Source organism: Triticum aestivum, chromosome 7A (genome assembly GCF_018294505.1).
Source record: "Triticum aestivum cultivar Chinese Spring chromosome 7A, IWGSC CS RefSeq v2.1, whole genome shotgun sequence".
Classification (NCBI taxonomy): Eukaryota; Viridiplantae; Streptophyta; class Magnoliopsida; order Poales; family Poaceae; genus Triticum; species Triticum aestivum.
In genome coordinates, this window is record NC_057812.1 from 443,891,495 (window position 1) to 443,904,971 (window position 13,477).

Below are 13,477 nucleotides of genomic sequence, written 5' to 3' on the forward strand. Positions count from 1 at the left end.
CCACGGGCTCCTGTTCATCCAGCCTCCACCGCGCGCTACTCCACCGGCTACTGTTCAACCACCCCTCCACGGGCACTCCTCCACCGTCTACTGTTCATCCAGCCCTGCACACCACGTGGTCCTGTTCAACCACCCCTCCATGGGCACCCCTCCACCGTCTACTGTTCATCCAGCCCTCCACCACACCACGGGGTCCTGTTCATCCAGAGGCAACTCCACCGCTCACTGTTCATCCAACGCCCCCCCTCTCAACGCTCACTGTTCATCCAATCGATCGGCTTCAGTTAGCAGCAGTAGCGAAGGAATCGCTCGATCGGGTTCAGTTAACAGCCATCGATCGATCGCTCGGGTTCAGTAACACGTAGCCTGCACTGCAATCGCTCGGGTTCAGTTAGGGCCTAACGCCTCACTCGGGTTCAGTTAGAGCCAACGCCTCGCACACACGCGCGTACGTGCACGAGAGAAACGCGCATCGCTCGGCCCCGACCTTCCACCATAACCGGGAACTCCCCGAAATTTTCCTCCCCCTTGCTTCTACCACGGTTTTTTCCGTCATGGACCGCTCAAAGATTGTCATGCATCTGCGTCTCCGGCCTGCCCAGGACGAAAAGCCCATTTTTTGTCATGATTTTTTGTCATAGAAGTAGGAGCCCACCACATCTATGATGATACCGGGTTTTGTCACAATTATCATCATAGAAGTGTCATATGTATGACAGCAAAAAAATTCGTTTGGCCCAAAATGTCACGGATGTGTCTTCTTTTGTAGTGCATGCTGTTTGGCACCGATGAAGGGAGTGCGAGCTTCAGTGAGGGAAACATAATGGGCCTTGTTTTTGTCTTTTTTTAATCTACTAGGTAATCGACGATGCCCTACTAAGTTCCTTCTCCTTCTGATGATCCTCAGACATATGGGGCCTCGTCGAGGAACTTCCAAGGTTTGTGCCCCCTCATCTATCTAGCGGGAGTTGGGATTATCTTATAGTCCTCCTCGGGACTAGGTTCTTCGAGATTGTGATATGTTCAGATCATGATAGTCAGCATCTTTTGGCCTACATCATCGACTACCCGGTTGCTGCTTCTTCAAGCTCCTAGGTTTCAACAAGATTGCTCCATTGAGACTGGAGACTCGGAGGCAACAATGAGCTTTCTGGTGTGCTACCAGTCATTGCAGAAGGAAGAAGATGTTGGTTTCTTCAAGGAGGTGAACATAATTTCTTATTATTGCAAGGAAGTTCTTGTAAGGATGGTTTTATCTAATATATGGACCTAGACCATTTTGAAAAAATAAAAATAATTGAAGTTATTCCTCAACACTTGCATCGAAAGTTAGGCACACATTTAGAAGATCAAAAAGATTGCATGTTTCATCATTAATCTATAGGCAGGTCCAACACCACTTAGTGAACTTTGTGTAACACTTTATTCTTCTTCTTTTTTAGAGAAAATGAATATGCTTGACTTTATAAATAAAGCCACATGGCAGAGTACTAAATAGACCAACAACATGCACACAGCACAACCACACCAACAGGCGAACAACCACAAGTCGCATAAACATAAATTCATTGGCAGGCATGCCCAAATGACACACGAAAAGGCACGCAGGCCAACCACCTACTACTAAAAGGAAGGAGACCACATAATTAGGAGGGAGTTGCGTCAGCAGGGGATGACATCAGATTGGCAGACGCACGCACTTTGTTGATCAGCACCTCCATACCATCCCGATCCACTGGCTTAGTCAATAATTTCCACTGCGGCAAGAAGATAGACATTTTAAACATGACATCAGCAAGTTTATTAGGAAAAACACCCTCAATGGTGAATTTATTCCTAGTAGTCCATGGAGACCAGCATAAAGCACCAAGCCCAGCCCAAAACAGCCTCTTAGAAAGACCCTGGAGGTTGCTAGCCAACAATAGTAAGTTCTAGAATGAGTTGGGGGCCCATGAAACACTCAACCAAGAGCAAACACATCCCCAGGCCAGCTTGGCCAGCGCACACCCAAAGAAAATATGGTTGGTGTCTTCTGGGGCAAAGCACAAGGCACAATTAGCAGAGTCAGGGTCATTCCTTTTCCGGATCTGACCAGTGGAAGGCGACCGACCTCCAAAGGCTTGCCAAAGAAAAATATTAATCTTAGGGGGAATCCTGGCAGCCCAAATTTGCTTGAACTTTGAAGTAGGGGATCCGGAAATAATCCTAGCATAAAGAGACTTGACAGTAAATTTCCCAGACGCCACATGGGGCGAAGCCACCGAATCCTCCTCCTCCAAGAGGATAGGGAACAAAGCAGTAATACGGTGACAGTCCACCAACTCTATGGGGGAATCCGAAAGCCCAAATCCCAGTTGTTATGAGAGAGCTCAAAGATTGAGATCTCATGGTTGGAACAGTAAGAAAATAAAATTGGAAAATAAGAAGCTAAAGGGGCATCACCAGACTACCAGTCCAACTAGAAGCGAGTAGAAGCACCGTTCCTAACAACAAACTTGACATGTTCGTGAAACACATCCCTCACTCCGATTAGGTATTTTCAAAACTGAGACCCACATGACGCCGAAGCGAACATGGGACTACCGGAAAGGAAGTACTTAGCTTTCAGAAGATTGAGCCAAAGGGTACCAAGAGATGTCATCATGATCGCCCACCACCATTTATTGATGGGGAAATTGTTCATAACCAAGGTGTTCAAAATCCCTAGCCCGCAAGGCTTTTCGGACCACAAATGATATTCCATTTGACAAACATATTTACGCTTGTTATCAGAAGAATTCCAAAGAAAGGGTACCCCTATGCTTGTCAAAGCCCTCATGCGTGCCCTTGGACAATCTAAAGAAACCCATGGTGAACATGGGAAGGGAGGAGAGACACGCATTAATGAGACAAACTTTCCCAGCCGAAGTGTTGTATCTGTCGTGCCATGGCATAACTCTAATGGTTGAGACTAGGCTGCGAACATAGCTTGTAAAAAAGTACTTTATATTTCAATTAATCAACCTGCAGTCTAGTATCCGCCACGATTTCATATAATGGATTGATTTTAATGAAACATGGGGCCTTATAGCAAATCTTTAGACTATACGGGTTTGTTGTGATGAAATGGTTGATATTTACTGTGAGTACGCGATCAACCCATGCGCAGGCCAAATCTTATCCCTCAGTTTTTCACTCCTGGTCCTGATGGGTTTAATGGGTTGTTCCTAAAAAAGTGTTGGAACCTGGTTTTCATTACTCTGGTTCCCAAAAAGCCATCTCCTAAATCTATCAATGATTTCAGGCCTATGTCTTTGACATGAGTTCCTGTCAAATTTTTAAGTAAAATGGCTGCAAATAGGATAAAAGGGTAATAATGGAGTGTGTGCACAAGAACCATCAAAGATTGTTTGGCATGGACCTTAGAGTACCTGCACTAATGCCATCAGTCCAAGAGCCCAATTTTAATTTTGAAGCTTGATTTTGAGAAGGCCTTTGACACTGTAGAACATGAAGCTATTGAACAGATTTTGTAGTCCAAGGGGTTTGATACAAAATGGATTTCTTAGATTAAGGGGTATCTTTCTTCTGTACTTCTTTTATCCTATTAAATGGTGTCCTGGGAGGCATTTTCAATGTAATAGAGGGGTTCTGCAGGTTGACCCCCTCTCCCCCCTTCTTTTTGTGTTTCCTGTTGACATGTTACAATCCATTGTAAGTGAGATGTTGCAGAGGGTTGAACTGAGGTTTCCAGTCCCATTCCATGACAAGGATTTCCCAATTATCCAATATGCAGATGATACCCTATTGATTCTGCCAGCTGAGGAGTCTCAATTGCTGGCTTTGAAGAAAATGCTTGCCTCTTTTGCTGAATCGACTGCCGTTGTGGTCAATTATAACAAGTCTTTTACTACCAATTAATGTGTCTGAAGAGAAAATAGTTAGGCTTGCGGGGATATTTGAATGTCAAGTTTTGAAACTTCCATTTACATACTTGGGTCTTTGTATGGGCACCAGCAGTCCTAGAATTGTTGATCTTCTTCATGTACTAGACTGTATGGAAAGGCAATTAACCGCAAGCTCATCTTTTCTGGCCCAAGCAGGATGGCTTCAGCTGATTAATTCTGCAATGTCCTCCATGTCTATTTTCTAATGTGTACCATTAAATTGCCACCTGGAATTACTAAGCACCTACAAAGAACACAAAGAAACTGTTTTTGAAGGAAAAATAGGTAGGAACCTACACCCTCCCTGGCATCCTGGGACCTAATTTGTAGGCATGTGAAAAAGGGTGCTCTGGGAATTCTTAACTTGGTGGTCCAAAATGATGCCCTCCTTTTCAAACATGCAAATAAATTCCTTGATAGGTCAGATATTCCATGGGTTAACTTAATATGGAGTCATGTTATGATGGGAGAGCTCCTCAAGCACTATTTCTTGTGGATCATATTTGTGCAGGGACATCCTGTGGCCGTTGGATGCTTTCAGGAATGTGACTTGGGTTAAAGTTAATAGAGGAGACATAGTGCTTTTCTGGAATGATTTCTGGCAGCATTCAAGGATAGTGGTTCTCTTGCAACATAACTTTAGAAGACTTTTAACCTTTGCAAAGGATCGATACATTACTGTTGAGGAGGTTCTCAAATGTGATGGTCTTATTTTCTTGTTTCATCTCCCATTGTTTGATGCTTATCAGGAAATGCAGGCAAATGTTATCTTCCCTAACAAGGAGACCTTATGAAAATGATACTTGGCTACGGAGAAGCGATGAGAAGGGCTTCACGCCCAAAAGGTACTATGAGTTAATTCACTCCCCAATAGTCCCTAACACAATTCTATTATGGATAGGAATAGCTTTTTGCACCTTGAAGATCAAGGTCTTTGCTTGGATGATGATAATGGATATATTAAATACAAAGGTTATGCTACAAAGAAGGTACTCTAATATTTTAGATGGGACTAATTGTATTTTATGCCCAACACACCAGGGAGGACACGGACCATTTGTTCTTCAGTGGAAAGATTAGTGGAAGGATTTGGAATTACTTACAAATTGAATGGCCTGGTGAGATTTTGGGCAACCTTTCTTTTCAAATCTTACTAGATTGTCAAGAATGAGAAGGTTTTTAGAAATGAGAGACCCACTTTTGCCAAATGGAAGGTTGGATTCATTAAGGATATTACCTTACAAGCTTATATGATGAAACTCAAATACAAGTATGACCTGATCAGACGGGTGTCTCACCTACCCCCTTAACTTTAGAAGGTTTCTTGTCGTTTAGAGTTTTTTTTTCTTTTCTTCTTTCTTTTTATGCACTTTGGCCTTGTAATTATGCATGTAATTATTTCTGGACCTCTGTTTTCGGATTGAATAAAATGAAGGTTGTGGGTTTTTTAGCCTACAGTTATATATTTTTCAAAAATAAAATCACGGGGTGCATTGGATATTTCATTGGATGTATTTTCCCCAGTAGCATGTACAACTTAGAAGAAGACATGCATGTTGTGTGTGAGGGGGGGGCTTGCAACCCATTTTGACTCTTTTTTCTGAACCATGCAGAAGAGTTGCATGTATTATATTAAAGAGGATTAGGGGTACAACATACGCCATGGCTAGTCCGACAAACTACAAAACTACACAGAGAGAAAATTACATAGTAGTACAGATGATACAAATAAGATGACTTCAACTAGCTGCCTGCTAATGAATGATCAGTCCTCCAAGACTCGCACCTTCCATTGGCTAGCGTTAGTTTTGATGTCATCAATGACTCTTTGTGAAGGCATGAAGCGATTAACCATAATTTTTTGTTTCTTTCACGCCAAATGCTCCAAATAATTAGCTGAGTGGCAAGTTATACATGGGAGGACCTCACTTAGACTATCCCAAAGAAATGCTGGGCATTTTGACTCACCAAATGAAATCCTTAGGGCATCTCCAGTTACATCCCCCAAAAAGTATGCATACGTCCAAACTGTGTTGTTCGAGCATAGTTTTCCATCCATGCAGACCCGTATTTGGCACGAACACGTCCACTTGTCCAAATTACCGCAGATTGGACACAAATTGGGGGAGGATTATGGGTGTCCAGACCTCCGCCACATCCGAGTCTGACACGCTCGACCCACTCAAATAGCCTCCCGGATCACTCCAGATATACTCTTGTCGTTTCTTCCACTCTGCCGTTGCTCCCCCTTACTATGCATCTACACCCTGCTCATTCGACGCCATCGATGTACCTCTCTAGTCATCACCTAGGCTTTAACGGGCGTCTGCAACCACCACCCCCACCCTTGCCCGCCTTGGACTACACTATTGTCCACCCAAGACCCATCCGCAGCCAAGTGCCCTCTATCACCCTGCTGATGCTGTCCCTGGCGGACACCAGGCCTGACAGGTGTTCGGCCAAATGCCATTGAGCTTTTTTTAACCTTCTTGTTGTTTTATAAAGTAAGCACAGTGGTGGGAAACTCGATGATGGAGGATCGATGAGTTATTGTGTGATGCATGGAAGGTCGTATCTATGGACTTTGTAGACGTGAGGCAAGGGGGCTCGGCCTTCTGGAAAAATGGCATGCTTCGTTTCATGAGAAAAAGCACTTCGCGCCCTACAACTTGCACATGATCTAAGAACGTAATGTGAAGTTGCTAGCCCATTGGTGATACACAATCTCCATCTCTGTCATAAAGTTTTCTAGTGCAATTGAACAAGTGGAAGAAGTGGCCGACGGGCTTGTCGACCATAGATTGTAAGTTTTGCATCTTGTTCCTCTACATGTTGGTCAATTCATTGATTCACTCATTCTTGCAACTTAATAATCATCAGGTTGTATAGTCCGGACATGCTACCGTGTTGTACCAAAGGACCGAGAGCAGTCCATTTATGTTCATACATTGTTGGATGGAGTTCAAGTGGAACAGTGCATGGGACGACATGTGTGGATTCTGACTTGAGTATGTTGCATTTAGAATCGATGAATTCAAAAAACTTGTTAAACATTTGGTTATCTCAGATATAATTTTTACATTTGAACTATTTTCGTACTTGGGATATTTGCATGTTATTTACGGATGAATTGTGCTATTTTCTATAATTATTTTGAGTGTTGCAGACCTAGAGAAAAATAGGGACATATGTTTAGAGGACAAGGTTGGATGGTTGGCTCCGTATCTGTGTACGCGGACCAGTCCGCGAACATATAGTGTGTTCGGTTTAAGTGTCGGTGTTGGAGATGCTCTTACACTATTCATTTGCATTGTTTCCCTATTCATTCCCCTAGTTCTCTCTCCATCCACTTGCACTATTCATTCCCTGTCTCTCTCTCCGTCATGTAACCACCTCTAGTTCTCAATATATCTTCCCTGGACAGCCTTCCAATGTTTACTATGGGTCTATACCTATTCCCAGAAGGGCCCATGTAGACATGGACAAATAACAATCCAAATGTTTCTCACAAGGTGAGATAGATAGAAAAAAAATACCATATGGTCAAATGGCAGGACATTTGCATGCTAAAAGACTAGGGGGTCTTGGCATCACTTCTACTTGTCGCATGAACATTTGACTGATGAACAAATGGATTTGGCACATTGTCCAAAGAGATGGTGGTCTTTTTAATACCTTATTAGGGCCAAATATCTTCAGGGGTAGTCATTTGTTGTTTTCTCCACAACCGGCTCTCAATTTTGGCACGCCATTCAATTCATCAAACGGGTTTTCCATCTAGGGCTTCGATGACGGTGGAGAGAGACCCTGACACTCTTCTCTATTAGATAGTTGGCATGTGATGACCGACCACTCCTTGCTTAGTTTCTAGCACTCTTCGTCTTTCGGATCAGCCATTTATCTCGACGGCCTTGGCGGTTGTTGAGGCAGGCCTAAACCTCTCATTCCCTCGCTCTTTCGACCCCTAGAGTCCATTGAGTGGTTAGCGCTCTCCTCCGTGGTGGTAGATGTTGCCATGTCGATGGTGTTGGATTTCACATCATGGAAATAGGAGCCCTTAGGAAATTTCTCTACTAAGTCACTTCACAATCGACTAGCGGCAGGCATAGGGTCGGATGAGTTGACTAAGCTTTGGGAGGTGCGTCTGCCTCCTAGGATCAAGATCTTCCTATGGCAGCTGATTAGGGGTAAACTGGCTTCAGGTGATCAAGTGCTCAAATGCAATGGCTCAGGCGATGGACAATGCCTGTTGTGTGGGGTGGATGACGACCTGGGGTGTATTTGCTTCTAGTGTGTATGCCCAGTTGATGTCGAGTTGCTTCAAGGAAGTTTAGGGCAATAATTGGTACCCAACCAACTTCCCTGATTGGCACCAACCCATGGTTAATTACTCGGATTAGATTCACAGAATATTGTGGGTGAAGTTTGGAACCTTGGCTTGGACCCTATGGTGTGATAGAATTGAACTTATCATAGAACATATATACCCTTCTAGGGCCTCCGTTGCCATTTAGAAATTATGCGAATTTTTGCAGTTATAGAAGCCTCTCTCCAAGCAGCGGGATAAGACGGCCATTGACAAGTTGACAAGGAAGTACAAGGAGGTGGTGTCCAGATTACTTTTGATCATTTACCCACCTTGAGACCTTGCTATGTTATGTTTCTTTTACAGGCTTGTTTGTTGTTTACCCCAACTAGTACTATTTCTTTCCTTTCTTGTTGCACTTATTATTTTCTTGTGGACTGTAGGATCGAAAGTAAGTCTAGAGGGGGTGATTAAATAAAAATCTAGCCTTTTCCCAATGAAGGAAATATGCCCTAGAGGCAATAATAAAGTTGTTATTTATATTTCCTTATATCATGATAAATGTTTATTATTCATGCTAGAATTGTATTAACCGGAAACTTAGTACATGTGTGAATACATAGACAAACAAAGTGTCCCTAGTATGCCTCTACTTGACTAGCTCGTTAATCAAAGATGGTTGAGTTTCCTAGCCATAGACATGTGTTGTTATTTGATGAACGAGATCATATCATTAGAGAATGATGTGATGGACAAGACCCATCCGTTAGCTTAGCACTATGATCATTTTTTTATTGCTATTGCTTTCTTCATGACTTATACATGTTCCTATGACTATGAGATTATGCAACTCCGAATAGCGGAGGAAAACCTTGTGTGCTATCAAACGTCACAACATAACTGGTTGATTATAAAGATGCTCTACAGGTGTCCCCGATGGTGTTTGTTGAGTTGGCATAGATCGACATTAGGATTTGTCACTCCGTGTATCAGCGAGGTATCTCTGGGCCCTCTAGGTAGTGCACATCACTATAAGCCTTGCAAGCAATGTGACTAATGAGTTAGTCACGGGATGATACATTACAGAACGAGTAAATAGACTTGCCGGTTACGAGATTGAACTAGGTATGATGATACCGACAATCGAATCTCGGGCAAGTAACATATCGATGACAAAGGGAACAACGTATGTTGTTATGCGGTTTGATCGATAAAGATCTCCATAGAATATGTAGGAGCCAATATGAGCATCCAGGTTCCGCTATTGGTTATTGAATGCAGTTGTGTCTCAATCATGTCTACATAGTTGTCGAACCCGTAGGGTCTGCACGCTTAACGTTCGATGACGATATGTATTATGAGTTATGTGATTTGATGTACCGAAGGTTGTTCAGAGTCCCGGATGAGATCACAGACATGATGAGCAGTCTTGAAATGGTCGAGACATAAAGATTCATATATTGGAAGGTTACATTCGGACACCAGAATGGTTCGGGTCGTTTCGGATAAATTTTGGAGTACCGGGGATTACCGAAACCCCCTCTGGGAAGTTTTTGGGCCTTATGGGCATAGTGGTGGAAGAGAGGAGACAGGCCAAGAGGTGGCGCTCCCCCCTAGCCCAAACCGAATTGGACTAGGGCTAGGGGGCCGCCCCCCTTTCCTTCTCTTCTTCCTCTCCTTCCTTCTTCTCCTACTTGGACTAGGAAAGGGGGAAACCTACTCCTACTAGGAGTAGGAATCCCCCCTTGGGCGCGCCCCTTGAGGCCGGCCCTCCTCCTCCTCCCCTCCTTTATATACAGGGGAGGGGGCACCCCATAGACACACAAGTTGATCTTTAGTCGTGTGCGGTGCCCCCCTCCACAGTTTCCCACCTTTGTCATATTGTCGTAGTGCTTAGGCGAAGCCCTGCGTCAGTAACTTCATCATCACCGTCAACACGCCGTCATGCTGACGCAACTCACCCTCGGCCTCAACTGGATCAAGAGTACGAGGGACGTCACTGAGCTGAACGTGTGTAGATCGCGGAGGTGTCGTGCGTTCGGTACTTGATCAGTTGGATCGCGAAGACATTGGACTACATCAACCGCGTTACTAAACGCTTCCGCTTTCGGTCTACGAGGGTACGTAGACACACTCTCCCCTATCGTTGCTATGCATCTCCTAGATAGATCTTGCATGATCGTAGGACTTTTTTGAAATACTGCGTTCCCCAACAGTGGCATGGGAGACAGGTCTATGCATAGATGTTATATGCACGAATAGAACACAAAGAGTTGTGGGTGATAATAGTCATACTGCTTACCAGCATGTCATACTTTGATTCGGCGGTATTGTTGGATGAAGCTGCCCTGGCCGACATTACATGACCGCATTCATGAGACTGGTTCTACCGCCGTGCTTCGCACACAGGTGGCCAGTGGGTGTCTGTTTCTCCAGCTTTAGTTGAATCGAGTGTGACTATGTCTGGTCCTTGTTGAAGGTTAAAATAGCACACTTGACGAAAAATTGTTGTGGTTTTTTATGCCTAGGTAAGAACGGCTCTTGTTAAGCCCGTAGCAGCCACATAAAACTTGCAACAACAAAGTAGAGGACGTCTAACTTGTTTTAGCATGGCATGTTGTGATGTGATATGGTCAAAATGTGATTATATAAACTGTTGTATGAGATGGTCATGTTTTGTAACAAAGTTATCGGCAACTGGCTGGAGCCATATGGTTGTCGCTTTATTTTATGAAATGCAATCGCCATGTAATTGCTTTACTTTATCACTAAGTGGTAGCGATAGTCGTGGAAGAAATAGTTGGCGAGACGACAACAATGCTATGATGGAGATCAAGGTGTCAAGCCGGTGACGATGGTGATCATGGCGGTGCTTTGGAGATGGAGATCAAAGGCACAAGATGATGATGGCCATATCATATCACTTATATTGATTGCATGTGATGTTTATCTTTTATGCATCTTATTTTGCTTAGTTCGGCGGTAGCATTATAAGATGATCTCTCACTAAATTTCAAGGTATAGGTGTTCTCCCTGAGTATGCACCGTTGCTACAGTTCTTCGTGCTGAGACACCACGTGATGATCGGGTGTGATGAGCTCTACGTTCACATACAATGGGTGCAAGCCAGTTTTGCACATGCAGAATACTCGGGTTAAACTTGACGAGCCTAGCATATGCAGATATGGCCTCAGAACACTAAGACTGAAAGGTCGAACGTGAATCATATAGTAGATATGATCAACATAGTGATCTTCACCATTGAAAGCTACTCCATCTCACGTGCTGATCGGACATGGTTTAGTTGATATGGATCACATGATCACTTAGATGATTAGAGGGATGTCTATCTAAGTGGGAGTTCTTAAGTAATATGATTAATTGAACTTTAATTTATCATGAACTTAGTCCTAATAGTCTTTGCATATCTATGTTGTAGATCAATAGCTCGCGTATAGCTCCCATATTTTATTTTTTGATATGTTCCTAGAGAAAACTAAGTTGAAAGTTGATAGTAGCAATGATGCGGACTAGGTCTGTGTTCTGAGGATTATCCTCATTGCTGCATAGAAGAATTATGTCCTTGATGCACCGCTAGCTAACAAAACTATTGCGGGAGCAAGTGTAGATGTTATGAACATTTGACAAGCTCAGTATGATGACTACTTGATAGTTTAGTGCACCATGCTTTACGGCTTAGAACCGGGACTTCAAAAATGTTTTGAAACGCCATGGAGCATATGAGATGTTCCAAGAGTTGAAATTGGTATTTCAGAGTCATGCCCGAGTCCAGAGGTAGGAGACTTCTGACAAGTACTTTTGCCTACACGAAGGAGGAGAGCTCAACCAGTGAGCATGTGCTCAGAATGTCCGAGTACTACAATCACTTGAATCAAGTGGGAGTTAATCTTCTAGATAAGATAGTGATTGAAAGAGTTTTCTAGTCACTATCACCAAGTTACTAGAACTTCGTGATGAACTATAATATGCAAGGGATGAGGAAAACGATTCCTCAAGCTCTTCGCGATGCTGAAATCGGCGAAGTTAGAAATCAAGAAAAACATCAAGTGTTGATGATTGACAAGACCACTAGTTTCAAGTAAAAGCGCAAGGGAAAGAAGAGAACTTCAAGAAGAATGACAAGCAAGTTGCCACTCCCATGAAGAAGCCCAAAGCTAGACCCAAGCATGAAACTGGGTGCTTCTACTGCAAAGGAAATGGTCACTGGAAGTGAAACTACCCCAAATACTCAGCGGATAAGAAAGATGGCAAAGTGAACAAAAGTATATATGATATACATGTTATTGATGTGTACTTTACTAGTATTCATAGTAGCCCCTGGGTATTTGATACTGGTTCAGTTGCTATGATTAGTAACTTGAAACAGGAGTTATAAAATGAACAGAGACAAGTTGAGGGCAAGGTGACGATGTGTGTTGGAAGTTATTCCAAGGTTGATAAGATCACCATCGCATACTCCCTCTACCTTCGGGATTAGTATTGGAACTAAATAAATGTTATTTGGTGTTTGTGTTGAGCATAAATATGATTGGATCATGTTTATTGCGATACGGTTATTCATTTAAGTCAAAGAATAATTGTTGTTCTGTTTACATGAATAAAACCTTCTACGGTCTTACATCCAATGTAAATGGTTTACTGAATCTTGATCACAGTGATACACATATTCATAATATTGAAACCAAAAGATGCAAAGTTAATAATGATAGTGCAACTTAGTTGTGGCACTGTCGTTTAGGTCATATTGGTGTAAAGCGCATGAAGAAAGTCCATGTTGATGGGCTTTTGGAATCACTTGATGCTTGCGAACCATGCCTCATGGGCAAGATGACTAAGAATCAGTTCTTCGGAACAAAGGAGCGAGCAAATGACTTATTGGAAATAATACATACTGATGTATGCGGTCCGATGAGTGTTGAGGCTCGCAACGGGTATCGTTATTTTCTGACCTTCATAGATGATTTGAGTAGATATGAGTATATCTACTTGATGAAACATAAGTCTGAAACATTTGAAAAGTTCAAGGAATTTCACAGTGAAGTGGAAAATCTTAGTAACAAGAAAATTAAGTTTCTACGATCTGATTGTGGAGGTGAATATTTGAGTTATGAGTTTGGTCTTCATTTGAAACAATGTGGAATAGTTTCACAACTCACACCACCTGGAACACCACAGCGTAATGGTGTGTCCAAACATCGTAACCGCACTTTATTAGATATGGTGC